At 46.3% G+C, this 14,309-nt stretch overlaps 1 protein-coding gene across 1 annotated transcript in view; it reads left to right on the forward strand.

The window, feature by feature from the left end:
- The window catches only part of LOC100646281 (orthodenticle 1), a 34,552-nt gene that overhangs the window by 1,040 nt on the left and 19,203 nt on the right, over positions 1-14,309 (forward strand). The window lies entirely within an intron of this gene.

The following is a 14,309-nucleotide window of genomic DNA, read 5'->3' on the forward strand; positions in this document are numbered from 1 at the left end:
CACGAGCGTATTGAAAGGACGGTCGGTGATTTCCGTTTGAACGAATGACGGTAGCGAATCGCAAGCTTATGCTGTTAATTGCGGCCAATTAACGAAACACCCTTCTCTCTTTTCCGTGGTATTTTATCACCTTTCGGGTCCATTCACGAACGGTTTTGCGTCTTCTTTCGGAACGAACATTCTGAAGCAGCGGTAAACCATCGTATAGATTTGTCCGAATAGCGCAACGTCATCTCCGTTAATCGTCACGAAAAGTACGAGCGTACGTGCCTTCTCGATAAAGACAGCCACCGTTGGTGAAAATGAAGTGCGTGCCGCATGCAAAAGACATCAATCTTTGTAACAGTTTTTTGTACGCGCGCCCGCAGTTTCGAACCTTCCCGCCGCTAACGTACGCTCGGTCGGCTATCCACCTTGCGCTATCGAGATCGTCTTCGTTTCGTTTGGTAAGCTTCATTTCACGGCGCTAAGAAGCGTTTTGAAGCAAGTTGGACGCATTGGATGGGATTGCGACGCGAGCATGGCCAGACGGAATCAGAGGCGAACGAATCGCGATATGAGATACGAAATAGCCGGAATTTGCGATGGCGCGCGAGCTGCTTGATTATTTTCGTGGCTTTCTGTTTCTTTTTGCGGGACACTTGCCGAGGATAAGTTTTCGTGGCAAGAAGTGGCCGACAACGGGGGGTTGGCGATATTCGTCCTGCGTCCAGGCACCGAACGAACTGACGGACAAACGGACAATGAGAACGAGGAATGCCCCGCAGAGCCAGACATGAAGACGTCACTCAGAAACGGTAACGGCTACGACGGGGTCAGGTTCGACCTGACCGTTCCGTGTTGCCTCGAACCAGCTGCGTTCTCGCCGACCGAGTCGAGTGAGTCAGCGACGAGCCTGGCAGACCGTCGGACGTCGTATCAAACGAGAGACCTTTCTCAAAGTTTCTATCGAAATCTATGTCTTGGCTCGATTCAACGTTTCCAAATGCAACGATATGCTCGAGCTACCGCGATTCCCCGTTCCCTCGGTAAATTTATCGCCTTCTTTGAATTCTTGCGCTAAACTATTGCGTACCTCTTAGCATTCGAATCGCTTCGATCGACCAGGACGTCTCTTCTCTACGCGTTGAATTTCTTCGAAAATGCTTGAAAATTCCGCGTAAACTCGCACGTCGGTCGACAGACGTACCGGTCGTCGAGCGAATCAACGACGTATCGACGTATCTTTTTCAAAGTACATTGACGTTTTTAGCGAAATCGACGACGAAACACCGATTCGATGCATCGGCGTGTCGTAATGCGGTCGTAAATTAAATCGCGCGTTGACCGGTATGTGCCGTTGGTACGTGATTTACGAGCGATGACACGCCGAATGGGAATAGGCTGTATCAGAAATGCGCTACGGCGCAGCGTGCGTGTATTTTTCTGACGTAGCTGCGCGATCTTCGGCAAAGTATTACGAAGGATCGGTGATAACGAAACAGCTGAAATACGTGGACTGGTCCAGAGGGCCTTGAACCATCTTCCGCTCGAGTGGAAAGTTTTCTTCGATGAATAATTTAGTCCAGCCTATACTCATTGGGAGAAGTTGTTCGAAGAAACCCGATCGCTCCGACTATCGACCGCGTCTAATTCGAGAACGAGAAACACGGAATTTATTGTTTGAGACAGCTGGAGAAGAAACGTTGTTGCCGGCCCGTTGTTGGTTGAACGCATAATTTCTGCTAACCGGGCAAATGATATCGCAGAAATTATCGAGATTAGTTTTAAGTACATCCGTTTAGGCGACTGAGCATTTTTGGGCCTAGAGAGAAACGTTTGATGGGTTTGCAAATAGATTTTGGTTGTTTGTCTCTGCGGTTTTGGCGTTGAAAGGACCGTAGACCGCTTTCCTTCGATATGTCCATAGCTACAACGGACACCCCCCGGTCCGGTTAATAATCAGTTTCATTGTCATTTTCAAAAACAGCTTTCAGCTTACTGTGGTTGTACTCCACCCCCTCAGGTTTCAAGCGAACTGTTCTCGACACGTTTTCCTTTTTGCACTATCCAGTGCCACTTTCTTTTCCTCTCCACCAATTAGTGGTTTCGTCGAAACTCACCAGGGTTCCAGTTATCCGGCAAAAGGTGCCAGCAGAAGCCTGCTCTGAAAGCACCTGGACACGCATCATCGTTCATTTTCTTTCCACAGGACCGCTTCTCGCTCGTGCCAGCTAGATTTCTGTGCCGCGATATAAAACCAATGCTCTAACGAACGACGATATTGGAGGCTGGCAGAGGTTCGTTCGAACGTTCGCGCCAGCGAAACGTAGAAAATAAAAGTTGCTCGGTCGGCTAAAAAGACGACTTTTATTGGCGCGGCACTCTGGATCAGGATGTGACTAGCACAAATCATTATTAACGACTGGCATTGTACGACCGATGTAGTCCGTTTCGTTTGAAATATCGCGATCGCTGGATCTTTATTAAGCAGCTTTCGACTAACCTGTGCCCCGCACTTTCTTCTCTCTTCCAACGAAACAACATCGTTTTCACGAATAAATAGTCGGCGCGATATCGCGACGTCCGATCGATCGCCGAACCAATTAACGCGAATGTCTGCTGAATTTCCTGTTTGTCGTCTTGCGTTAACGTCGCGCTTCCCGACTAAAGGGCAGTCGTACGTCGCGACGATGAATGTGTTCACCTCGCGCTTAGACGACGGTGCGACGAGCCAACGATCCCACCGAATACTCGTGGAAAGGAAAGATTGGGAACGGCGGGAAGGTTGACGCGCGGTTATGGACGCGCATCCGTAGGATGACCCGACGAATCATCGTAATAGGAATAATTCAAGAGAAAGGACGTATCGATTTGGTGAATCGTTGTTGGTTGTATATCCTAGCGGTTCCCGGTCAGGTCGGTTTATAATAAGGCGCTATATGGAGCCGCACGCAGGTGTAAGGAGGTGTCCGGCACCTTAAGGCTTCCAGTAGGGTCGAACGGAGCGGCATATTTCATCCATTGTCGCCCCTCAACTCCGGCGGCGGCACTTTTCAACTTTTTATAGAGATTTTTATACCGCTATATCTATACCGCTCTACGCCGTCGGAGATGCGCTCGAACGAACGAGCACGTAGGGAGATGGAGAAAGAGGTGAACAGTGAGGGCAGTAGGCGGAGGCGGTGGCGGAGAGAGGGTTTGCCACATCGCGCGGCTCTGAATATGAATATAATAATGAGAACGGGTTTCGTCGTCGTTCCGCTTCTCCGCTCTTCGTCCTTCGGTCGCTCTCCAGTTCTTCTCCTCTCACGACTAGCCGCTCCTCATCCCCTCGTCCTTTCTCATCCTCCACTTTTTCCGTTTACTTCGGCCTTATATACATATATGCGCGCGAGATGCACCGCGCCGCGCCGTGCCGAGCCGTTCCGTGCCGCGCCGGCAGCTTCGGCAACAACAACAAAACGAGACGTGTCACTGTACCTGTTAAATTGCCTCCTCGCACCAAACTCAACCCTCTGCTCTCCGCTACCGCGCGTTTCTCTGATGCAAGCCGATCCGTCGGCCTCTGCCACTCCTCCTGGCGTGATTATGCGCGCTTACCGGACCGTATAACTGCGCCAAACCACCGATCCACCGGCCAATAAAAACAATTCCAATTTTCATTTCGATCGCGGTAAAATGCCCTTGTTAGGTCCTACGAATCGACCTTGGCTTCGTCCGAGTTTGCAGTTTGTCCGTCTCGCGAAACCGTTAAACGAAAATGTTAGAACAAACAGCTAATACGACCGAGTAACTTGATACTAGATCACTCTAGTCTGGAGTCATGAATCTTGAAGGATGTTTTGCAAAAATTTGGATGTTTGAAAATATCGAGCCGGTTAGCTCAGTCCGGTAGAAGCGTCGGCCAATTAAGTTTCGCGGTGACGATGGATGGCCGACGAAACGGAATGAAAACACGGAGCAGAAGCTGTGAAACGAAAGCCACGGTAGCAGCGGTGAAACGGGGCCGCGGTAATAGCGTTGAAACGGATCGTGCTACCGAAAACGTTCTACCGCGGCTAACTTATCGTAATCATGCTCGGCAGATTGTAAAAACCACGGGGAATCCTTTATTCCACGACTGTCCGGTGCTGCAGTGGTAGAAGGAGTCGCGGATCGCACGTAGCCGAGCGATAGTGACGATAGAGGGGAAAGAGAGAAGCTGCGAGCTTCGGACGGAAAACGAAACGAGAAGAGCAAGATACGGCCGAGGTAGGACGAGGGTACGAAGAGAAAGAAGAGTCAAGGAATGTTGTACACAAAGGTGTTGAGGTAGATACCCGTGTGTACGCGAGAATGGAAGAGCGAAGAAAACGTCCGAAGAAAGGAAAAAGGGGGAAACGAGAGAAGGAAAAGCAGCGAGAAAGATAAGGAGGAGGAACCTTTTGCATCGGTGGATGCGTGTATCCCGCTATCGATATATTACACGGGTAGGGTTGTGTGCGTGCAAAAGGGTGAAAAGGAGAGACATATTTTATATTTATGGGTATTTGCCGCTACTGTGCTCTCGCGCCGGCGGCTTGTGGCAGAGAGCTAACCGGCCTCTCCTGCGCTCTCCTACCCTTCGTCTCACTCCTGTTTCGACTCTTCGTCTATCTTTCTTCGTTTCTCCGTTGATCTCTGCTCGGTGGCCTCTCTCCGGTGCTTCTATAGAAGCTTCCTTGTTCGTTCTACCGGCGACCATAGCGTATACGCGCGTTTCTCTCCCTCTGACACTTTGGTCGGCAATACAGGACGCACAACCGGCGACCAGACCATGTGTCATCTCCCATGCCATCCCATATTCCGTTCCTACCATGATATGCTCGAGGCTCGTTCCACGCTAACGTTGAATGTCCTTTATGGGTGTGCGCGTTTGTCCCACATCTATATATAGACGCGGGGTGCCATACATGGTACAGCCAACACCATAAGAACTTCGCTGCCAAACGTCTAGTCGACTTATCGCCCTTGTCAAGTCCGAGATAACGCGTCGTGTATCTTTGCGAACCGTCATGGTTCGCGTCTTATTGCGAAGAAGAGCGTAAGCACGAGCCGAGGTAGCGACGCTTCAAGAAATTTGTTTCGCGAAACGAACTGAAGAATGGGAACAGAGGCGGTAAATCGTAATCGGCTTCAAAGTCAACGCGCGGTCGTTAGCGACGTTACTCGCACGCGTATTTCGTTTAAATGCCCCACGGACTCGAGGGACGATACGAGATGAACGCGAAACGTTCGAAGCATGACCGATTTCGACTGCTTCGAGGAGAGAAGATAGCAGCGAATTCTTACGAGGACTGTACTTTTGTCGGAATCATCGCCGGCAACGGCACCTTCGCTCTCCTTTTTATTTCGATCGCTCTTCTTCTTTCCCCGACCACCGGACTTTTACTTTTTGGCTGCGTTTGCCGAAGAATTTATGAGCGTGGTTTGTGACTCGGGCCACCGGGTGCCTCATCCCTTAATTAAGGATTGTGCCACCGATTTGCCGTCCCTTTCGCGAATATGTCTTTTCTTCGTGGCTCGGCCATGCTAATGACCTTGACCTGTGCGTGACCCGAACACGCGGCGAAAACGTTCGGACACGGACGACCTTAATCCCTCGGTCGAAGATAAGGTGAAAGTTCTCGTACGTTATCGCGTTTCGTCCATTCTGTGACGTGGAAAAATTCTTTGATATCCCGTTTCGTGGGAACACCGTCGCTGCTACCAATTTAATTTTTCACGGATAAAAGCGAGCCTTGTCCCGGGCAAACCAACCACGTCGAAGCATCTCGCGGAAAAATCACCCACTACTAATCCTTTGTCCAAGGGGTGAAACGTTCCGTGTCCCGGCGCGTAAAAATCTTCCTTTACGACTCGAATCGTCGAATTATAACGCGGTGCGCAACAACCTCTTTACGAGGTATCTATCGACGGAGAGAAAAGGAAAAAAAAGAAGAGGAGAGACCATGATCAAGGGAACGGAGCAGAGAGATCGCGTCGAGCACATTGCGTGAATCCTTAATGCAAAGCGACTACGGGCGACGAACCGTGAGCACCCCGTCTAATGCCTTCTAAAAGCATCCTCCGAAACCCGACGAGAGAAGAGCTGAAACGAGGTTGATGCTGAGGCAGAAGCGGAGACAGTGGCAGAGGCAGACGCGGAGGCGAAGACGAAGACGAAGACGGAGGCGGTTCCTTGGACGAGAGGAAATACGAGGAGCATTAGCAGCGAGAAGATCGAAAGAAAAGAGCGGAGGAAAAATAGAAGCAACTCGAGGAAACGAGAGGGTCGAAAATCTGATAAGCGAGAAATAAGCAGAGACCGACAGAGAATCAAATACCGCAGTGGAAGGACAAACCAGGGTGGCACAGTGTTGTACGGTAATTTGTCGAAGCGTTTTCAAAAAAGAAGAATGGACGAGCCTTCTCCCTTGCTTCTCTCAGTTTGTCTTGCTTTGAGCCCAACGAATCAGTGGTTAACCCAACGATGCAAAACACAACGCCTAGTCCATTAGGGTGCACAGTAGCGTTCTTTTCATTCGCAGCACCGGCGCACATTGCGCCTGTCGATTTTCAACGTGGCCATATAATTCGACGGTCACGAGAGAACAGGTTAACGTTGCCGAATGTTCGGGCTACCGGATCGATAGGACGAGCTACCTAATAAAGGAGTCACGCGTTTATCGCTGCGCGTTTAATTAAACGACTCGCTGATTCTCCTCTGCTACGAAATAAATCAAGATTTTTACGACCTTGCGCTCGGTAAATGTAACCGCGTTAAAATATCGTACGGCATGTGACGAGCGGTAATTACGAAACGCGTTCGTTATCGTGACTTTTTTTTTTAGATTTGCCGGCATCGGTGGATTCGTTTTGTTCTTGCGGCTTCCTTGCGCATTGACGAACGTTTGTCGAATAGCGTGGAATATAAAACGCGAACGAAATAGTAACCATTTCGATCCACCTAGTCGCGATAAGCAGAGAAACGATGAAAAAGGAAAACGAAAAGAGAGCGGCCGAATGGAGGTGATCGCTCGTGACTGTGATCGTGATTTCGATCGCGCTTTACCTTTAGGACATCTGTCAGTCGCGAGATGGAATTTCAAACAGTTTCCATGGCAAAATAAGCGTGCGGTCTGGTCGTTGATCTCGATACCTGTCCGATCTGGACGTTCAGTTATCAATCAAATTATCAGCGATGGCGTTTAAACGAACGCGTTGAGCCCGTGTGCGTGCTCGTTGCTCACTGTTTGACCGCGTAGAAAGGTTTGTTGTGGGTTAAATTTACGATGGAATAATTAAGGAATCGTCTTACGTATGTCTCTCGACGAGTTTCGAATCAAACCGGTTCCGTAACGATTGAAATTGGGCGTTGCTATCGTCGATAGTTACGCGAACCGAGACTTCTAAACGTGTAATATCGATGGAGAAGTTTTTGGAAACTCGGACAAAAGATATAGAAGAAACTGTAGTCGGAAGATCGCGGTAAAAGCGTCGGAAATGCGTGTTCTTCCGCGCGAAATCTACGGAACAGACCAGTGGAGATTACGGAGGTTTTTGCGGTTCCTTTAGTGGGAAAACGATGTAAACTCGAAGGGAGATCCAATCTAGAGGACTTCGCGTCCCTTGACGACCGACGCCTGCGGTGCGAGCCTTCTACTTAGCTCCCTCCTCTTGCTTTCGAAGAACACACTATCCCCTTTTCCTTGCAGATGGGACAAATGTACCTTTTTGTACTTTGCATCACTTAACGCTTCGTCGAACGTTTTCACGTCCGTTGGTTTTCCGAAAACGCGGTCACAGACGACCACAACGATGGGGCGTGTTGTAAGCACGGGCTACGACATTTCTAAACGCTTTTCAAATCATAGGATCTTTAAGAACAGACGTTTTTTTTTTTTTACCGAATGGAATACCGGTGAAATTTACTACTTGCAACTCGAACGACAGATTTTCGAACTAGTTCGATCGGAATCTCGCCGAACGGAAAGACGAACATAACGTGCTCTCGTAAGATGGATCTCGCGGTTGGTATTCCTCGGATCGATTAAGATTCCATGAATGAAAGCTCGAAGCCTGAACGAAGTACCGCGAGATCGTTGATAAGCGACGACGAGAATCGGAATGACACAGGTTTGACAATCCGAATGAGATTACATCCTTTAGGCGGATGTCTAATAGAACAAAGTTGAGTCACCTGATCGAGAGGCAACCTGTCACCTTAAGCAGGAAATATAAATTAATTTAACGCCCTTTAGGGGTAAACGTCGTAATGTGGTAGAGGGTGGGCGTCCATTCGGTTTCCATTCATCGTTTTGGCAGGACCATAAATTCTACACCCTTAGCTTCATTGTCCAGATCGACGTTATTTTATGAGAACCGGACGCATGCTTTTACCTAGCACGTATATTAATTTTTCGTGCACTTGCCTTAAGGGTACACACGCATCGTGGTATTCGACTTTCCGTTCATTTTCCACTCTACAAATATCTAAAGAGCGTTATTCTACTTCGCACCCTATGATAATTAGTCGGTGATTATCTTTCCATGGAGAAGAAGTTAAGGTCTACGTATCGAGGATAAAGAGAAAATCGATTTCAACGATAGATATTCGTAGAGAGGAGACGTTCGCGGTTCCATTTCGTGATAAAATCTCTGTATTCTATTAACGTTTTGGGATGGAGCCGGGTATTAGGTAACTTGCTACCAATAAACGAGTCGTTTGTCAGTGATTAACTACATAGAGAGATAGGAGAATCCCGAGGGGCGGTGAAAAACCCCCCATGAAGGCTTTGCGCAGTCTGTGCGGAGCACCGTTTCCAGTCGACGTTTTCTTTCTCTTTCGTTGGTTGGCCACGATGCTCCGACGGCCGAACGTACACGTGGCACGATATATGCTATAGAGAAAAGGGATGTTTAATCCCATTGGGAGTGCTAATCTTTGCGCGCAGGAAACCCCCCGCAAATACCCTATAAACGGCCTTCGCGGTACAATGGCCCCCTGCCACCAACCGTGAAAATAGGCCGCAATGTCAACCCCCGATTCATCTCCCTATCGCGACTCCTCCAATCGTCGATTCGTTGCAAATTTGTTAACGTCGTTTACGCCTTCAGAACTTTCAACCGGTGGAACATATGCTCCACGAAATCATCCGTTTTCTTTTCTAAATTGTATACTTTCGTTCAACGAATCGTTCGGTCGTGATTCACGTAATTTTTCTGCTATGCTTATTACGTTGTATCAAGTTTGGACAAGATTAGAAAGGAAAAAATATCCGTCCCGCCGGGAACGGTCGAACGCGCATCCATGAGCTCGTTCCCGTCAGCTTTCGAGAAACGCGACGCTCCGACAGGTTGACGCGTGAGATGGAATCTGCGCCTACGAGGGATGCCTGCAGAATGTGTTCTACGTGTCGCCGGTGTCAAATGGTTAAAAGACTCGGGATACGCCTGGTCCGGGAACCCGATTGGTAGGGTGACCGTCGTGATCGTCCGCTTTACCCTCACACTTTCGACTTCCGTCGTTCTATAAAACTATCGTGAAAAATAGAGAGAAAAAAAATCCATTTCAGAGAGGGGTGGGCCGCCTCCACCAAAAATTCTCCACTAGTCTCGATCTCGTTTGTACCTGTCGCCCTCACGTTATACGCGCCACCTGGACAGGTGAATCTCGGAATATCGTGCCCTACACGGGTATATTATATCGTATATCCGTGTGGTGTCTCTCGATCGAAACGTCGCGTCACCAACGTGTCACCGGCTGCTGTCGTCTCGCCCCTTTCTTTTCTCCATTTCGTCACTTTTTAGTCCCGTCGCTTTTCATGCATTCGTTTCGCTAGACGCGCGTCCCTGAGTAATACGATAGCAGTACAAGAAAGATCACTTGGGAGCGAGTAGGATACGAAAAAGGTATAGGGATTTTGCGTTATCAACATATTTGAACGTAATTACCTATGTAACGAGACCCTTGTAAAATAAAAAGTTTTAATATTTTCATAGAACACCAATTTCTGGTAATTTAGATATCCGAAAGACGATCTGGTAAATAATGTATAACTGTATTGTACATTATCCTATAATAACAAAACTGCCAATGGTTTTACGAGAGATAATAAAATTAGAAAATTAGAAAATTCAAAAGAATTTTGGGGAAAATTCTGTCGTGCAATAAACTTTCGAGTGACCATCAAATAGCCATAATGGCGACAACAAGCAAAGAAATTAGGCCTAAACTCAATTACCACAGGTAATTGACATCTTAATGTTACAGCGCAACAGAATCGAAAGATTATCTTTATCTTTCTATTGATTTCCAAATAATACACAGCAATAAATTTTTCTGAAAAGGACAGACGCTGCGAGTTTCCAAACTCTACAATTGATAATTCCAGCAGTCATGCTATATATTACTATCTTCTCCTTCTTTGCACATTATTTCTTAGAAGTGAGATTTCTACCGCTATTCATGCTTTATGATGTTTGGGAGGTAGCTTGTTTATGGCAGTCGAAAAACATAAAGATTTAGCGTTTTCTCCTTTTGCACCTATTATATTCTAAAGGGATTAGACGAATATTCGTGCAACATTTAATTGCAGTTTCTCGGTTTTCTTCGTCGAAGCTTAACCGAGAAATAGCTTACGTAGGAAGAAAAAGCATTTGGTCAGATAAGACGGAAGTCGAATCGAATCGACCGATCAACCGCCTTTCTCCGGTGGTCGTGATTTTCGAAAAATGGTCGATCCAAATTTACCGTGAGATCGCCCAGCGGGTGTCTGACGCGATATTCCTCGCACCTACGTAGAGGTGCGCACCTGTGCTCGCAGAGAAAGAGAGCGAACGCCCTTGTGCAGGCCCGGAAATACGAAATTCGCCTAGCTTCTGCCGATTCTACCGTCGTTACATACCCACATACCCTTCTCGTGTGTATACGTATATACAAGAGATATAGAATGGGAAAGACGAAGGGCCGGGACACGGTCGCGTTTTCAACGTTACCAATGCAACAATGGAGACTGCGATCCTCGGATCGAGACCGACACAATACGCCGCTGACGTGTTTATATAGCTGCAGAGAGCGAGAGGTTGGGAGAGGCGAGGTATACACGCGAGACCGTGTAATTTAGTTATAGATCAGTTTGTTGCAATTTGGCATTTCGTTTGTACGGGCCCTGTAAACTGTGTTTATCCAGGCTACGATGATCGACGAGTAAACGAAGTTTGTTTAGGAACTACATCGCGCGGAGACCCCTCCGACAAGGCTTGGCCTTTTTCACTAAAACGTAAACCTTCGTAAAAAATGAAACCTTTCTTAGTTTTGGCCTATCTGTCTCTTTTTTATTTTTTAATGTGTTGCACATCGATCACGTATTTTCCCGAATAACGGAACGTCGTTATTCCGCAGAGCCAAGTTCCGCGATTAAAGAGATATGATCCTACGGTAACTATCCGAACAATCGTTCGAGTCGATGGTTCCAAAATCAGGCTGTGATTCTTCCAATTTGCCGAATAACCAAATTTTCGGGAAGTAAGATCGGCGCGTAATAATGGACACGGTACGTGTTAAGGGATTCTTAAGCGGATTTTTTCAAAGGCGTGATTGTTCGAAGGATCGTCAAGGAATAGCATTAACCCTTATTGGCTAAGATATATTTAATCTAGCAGCTAGCTGGTCGAACAATATTCTGTCCTGTATTTGAAAGCAAATAAGTGTGTTGCCGGCAGTTGCGTTAAGATGTCGAAAAATCTGATGGTTTTGCCAATTACGTTTTGGTCGAATGAAACTAGCAAAGGGGTAAAGAAGACGATACTGGAACTGTAGGAGACAAACCGTGGTGACAAACAAACGGAAGAAACGAGGACGAACGTAGCCGACGCAAGAAGAAAGACGGTGCAGCTCTTCTTGCTGACTGCGCGCAGAAGAGAACCTAGTTTAACGCAGGCTTTAACCAATTCAATTCATAGGCTCGGGTTAAGCCAGGATTTGTGGCTTAGCACTGATGGTGTTTGCTACCACCACGAGAGATTTAACTGTTTCTGCGGCAAACCGTCCTCGGACCACCGGCCAGGTAGAGGTATGTGTTACATGTATGCACGATCGAAACCATCGGTTTTCCACGGCGAATGGAACGAACTGCAACCTGTTTCCTTTGTTTAATCGTCGCTCGAGTATTAAGATTATCTTCGTCTATAGATACTGGATAAATATTTTATTAAATCGTAGGAAAAACAAACAACGATCCTTGCGTTGTGTATTAAAATATTAGGGTAAACACTTTTACAAGTTCTAAACGAAAGAGATAAAAGTCTCAAATACTTGAAATCCAACTATATCTCTTATTGCAACAGATGTTTGTCCAATTAGGACTACAGGGAGATATCTGAAAGAAAGTAGGTAAAGTTCGGTAAGCATTCTAGGGCCGTGGTTCATGATCATTAACCAAAAACGTTACTTTAGGAAGGTCGTTTTTGCTCGCAGAAAGAACATAAAACATACAATACATAAACATAGTTACACTCGTTCGACGAAATTACAGCGAGCGTAAACTCTTGAAGATTTTCACGCATTCCGTTCACGAATAATGGGAATTTACGCACAATCGTATTTTCCGTATTACTACTGTGACGGCATTCGACAATCCAAATACCACCACTCGACACTAACTAGTGTCGGACGACGGCAGCGCAATGGTTAACGTCTTAGGTTGCGAACGTTCGGAACGCGGGTTCGAATCCCGGCGACCGGAGTTCCGATTTTCTTCCACACACCAAAAATCGGAGGAAAAATCAGCAGTACCTCGGCAGCGACATCCTCTACAGCCCCTAGTGACAATTACACCGGACGAGGCCCAACAACTATACAACTATCTCTCCACGTCCAATACAACTATAACTCATGGCCACCTCACTACGTTTATTACACAGTATTTCTTATTGTTAGTCCGAGTTTTTCGCTTACTTTGGAAGACTCTGATTATAATTGCGCAACGGAATATCGTGCTCACCCTCGGATTTTTATATGCTTTTATTCGATTCAGCAATACTAGACCCGGTGAATTTCCCTTTTTGTAACAGGTGATCATTAACGAACACTCTGGTTGCGAAAGTTCGACACAAGAACGAAACAGGGATCGCGTTTGACTAGAAAATCGGAAGTTGAAGTACTATAAATTACTCTTGAAATTATGGCTATTTCTCATAATCTGTTTCATTTGGCTTTGAAATGATGCATACCATATATATATACCATATAATACTTAATAAAAGTATTATAAAATATATGGTATATATACATATGGTAAACCATAAAATAATAATATGTACCATATATATACCATAATATACCATATAATACTTAATAAAAGTATTATAAAATATATGGTATATATTATGGTATATATATATATATATGGTATATATACCATATAATACTTACAGAGGAAAATGTAGACGAAGACGTGGCCATATATTTGGAACTCAAACGAATATACGTCATTTCAAAGCCAAATGAAACACATGAGAAATAGCCATAATTTCAAGAGTAATTTATAATACTTCAACTTCCGATTTATGTTTATATATACCATATAATACTTACAGAGGAAAATGTAGACGAAGACGTGGCCACATATTTGGAACTCAAACGAATATATATATACATATACATATATATCTTTTAAAAATGTGACGAAAAGCAATTAAGAATACTAACAGGTAAGACAGTACCGATAACCTTCAACCTTATTGTCTATCGAAGCTGCCAAATAAGTCAAATATTCTGTACTTATGGCTAAACCGGCCTATGATACATAGTGGCGTGACATAGTGGCTAACGTTGAAAAGAATGTTCGATAACGAAGCTACGTTTTAGATGGCCAGGGATTTTTTCCGCACGTTCTAAAAAGCATATTTCAGAAATATCCGGTGGTCGGGTTCCATGGCGAAACGCATCGAAGAAAAATATTTGCCCCCTTACAGTGGAACTTGACCGGTGAGGCATACGCAGTGAAAAGGCAAGCAGTTCGGTAGAAGCGAAGGTTGAAGCGGTGGATCGGAACGGAGTGGAACGCGCGTCGGTGTGCCGTGGCACGCTGGTAAATATGTGCTGCTACGGCATATATGTATCCGCACATAGCAGCCCAGTTGGTCCTCTAATGATGATCTACGGTTAGCTACCGCGCACAGCTTCTATAAACCTCCTAATTTCTCCTCTATAAATTCGTCGAGGAAGCCTGGACCCCTTCCACCGTGGCTCTCTCGTGGTTTTTACTCTTCCGCTGGGATCCCGCGAGCCGACGCGACCGATCGGTCCCATCTCTCTTTCCCAC

This window comes from Bombus terrestris, chromosome 1 (genome assembly GCF_910591885.1).
Source record: "Bombus terrestris chromosome 1, iyBomTerr1.2, whole genome shotgun sequence".
Taxonomy (NCBI): domain Eukaryota; kingdom Metazoa; phylum Arthropoda; class Insecta; order Hymenoptera; family Apidae; genus Bombus; species Bombus terrestris.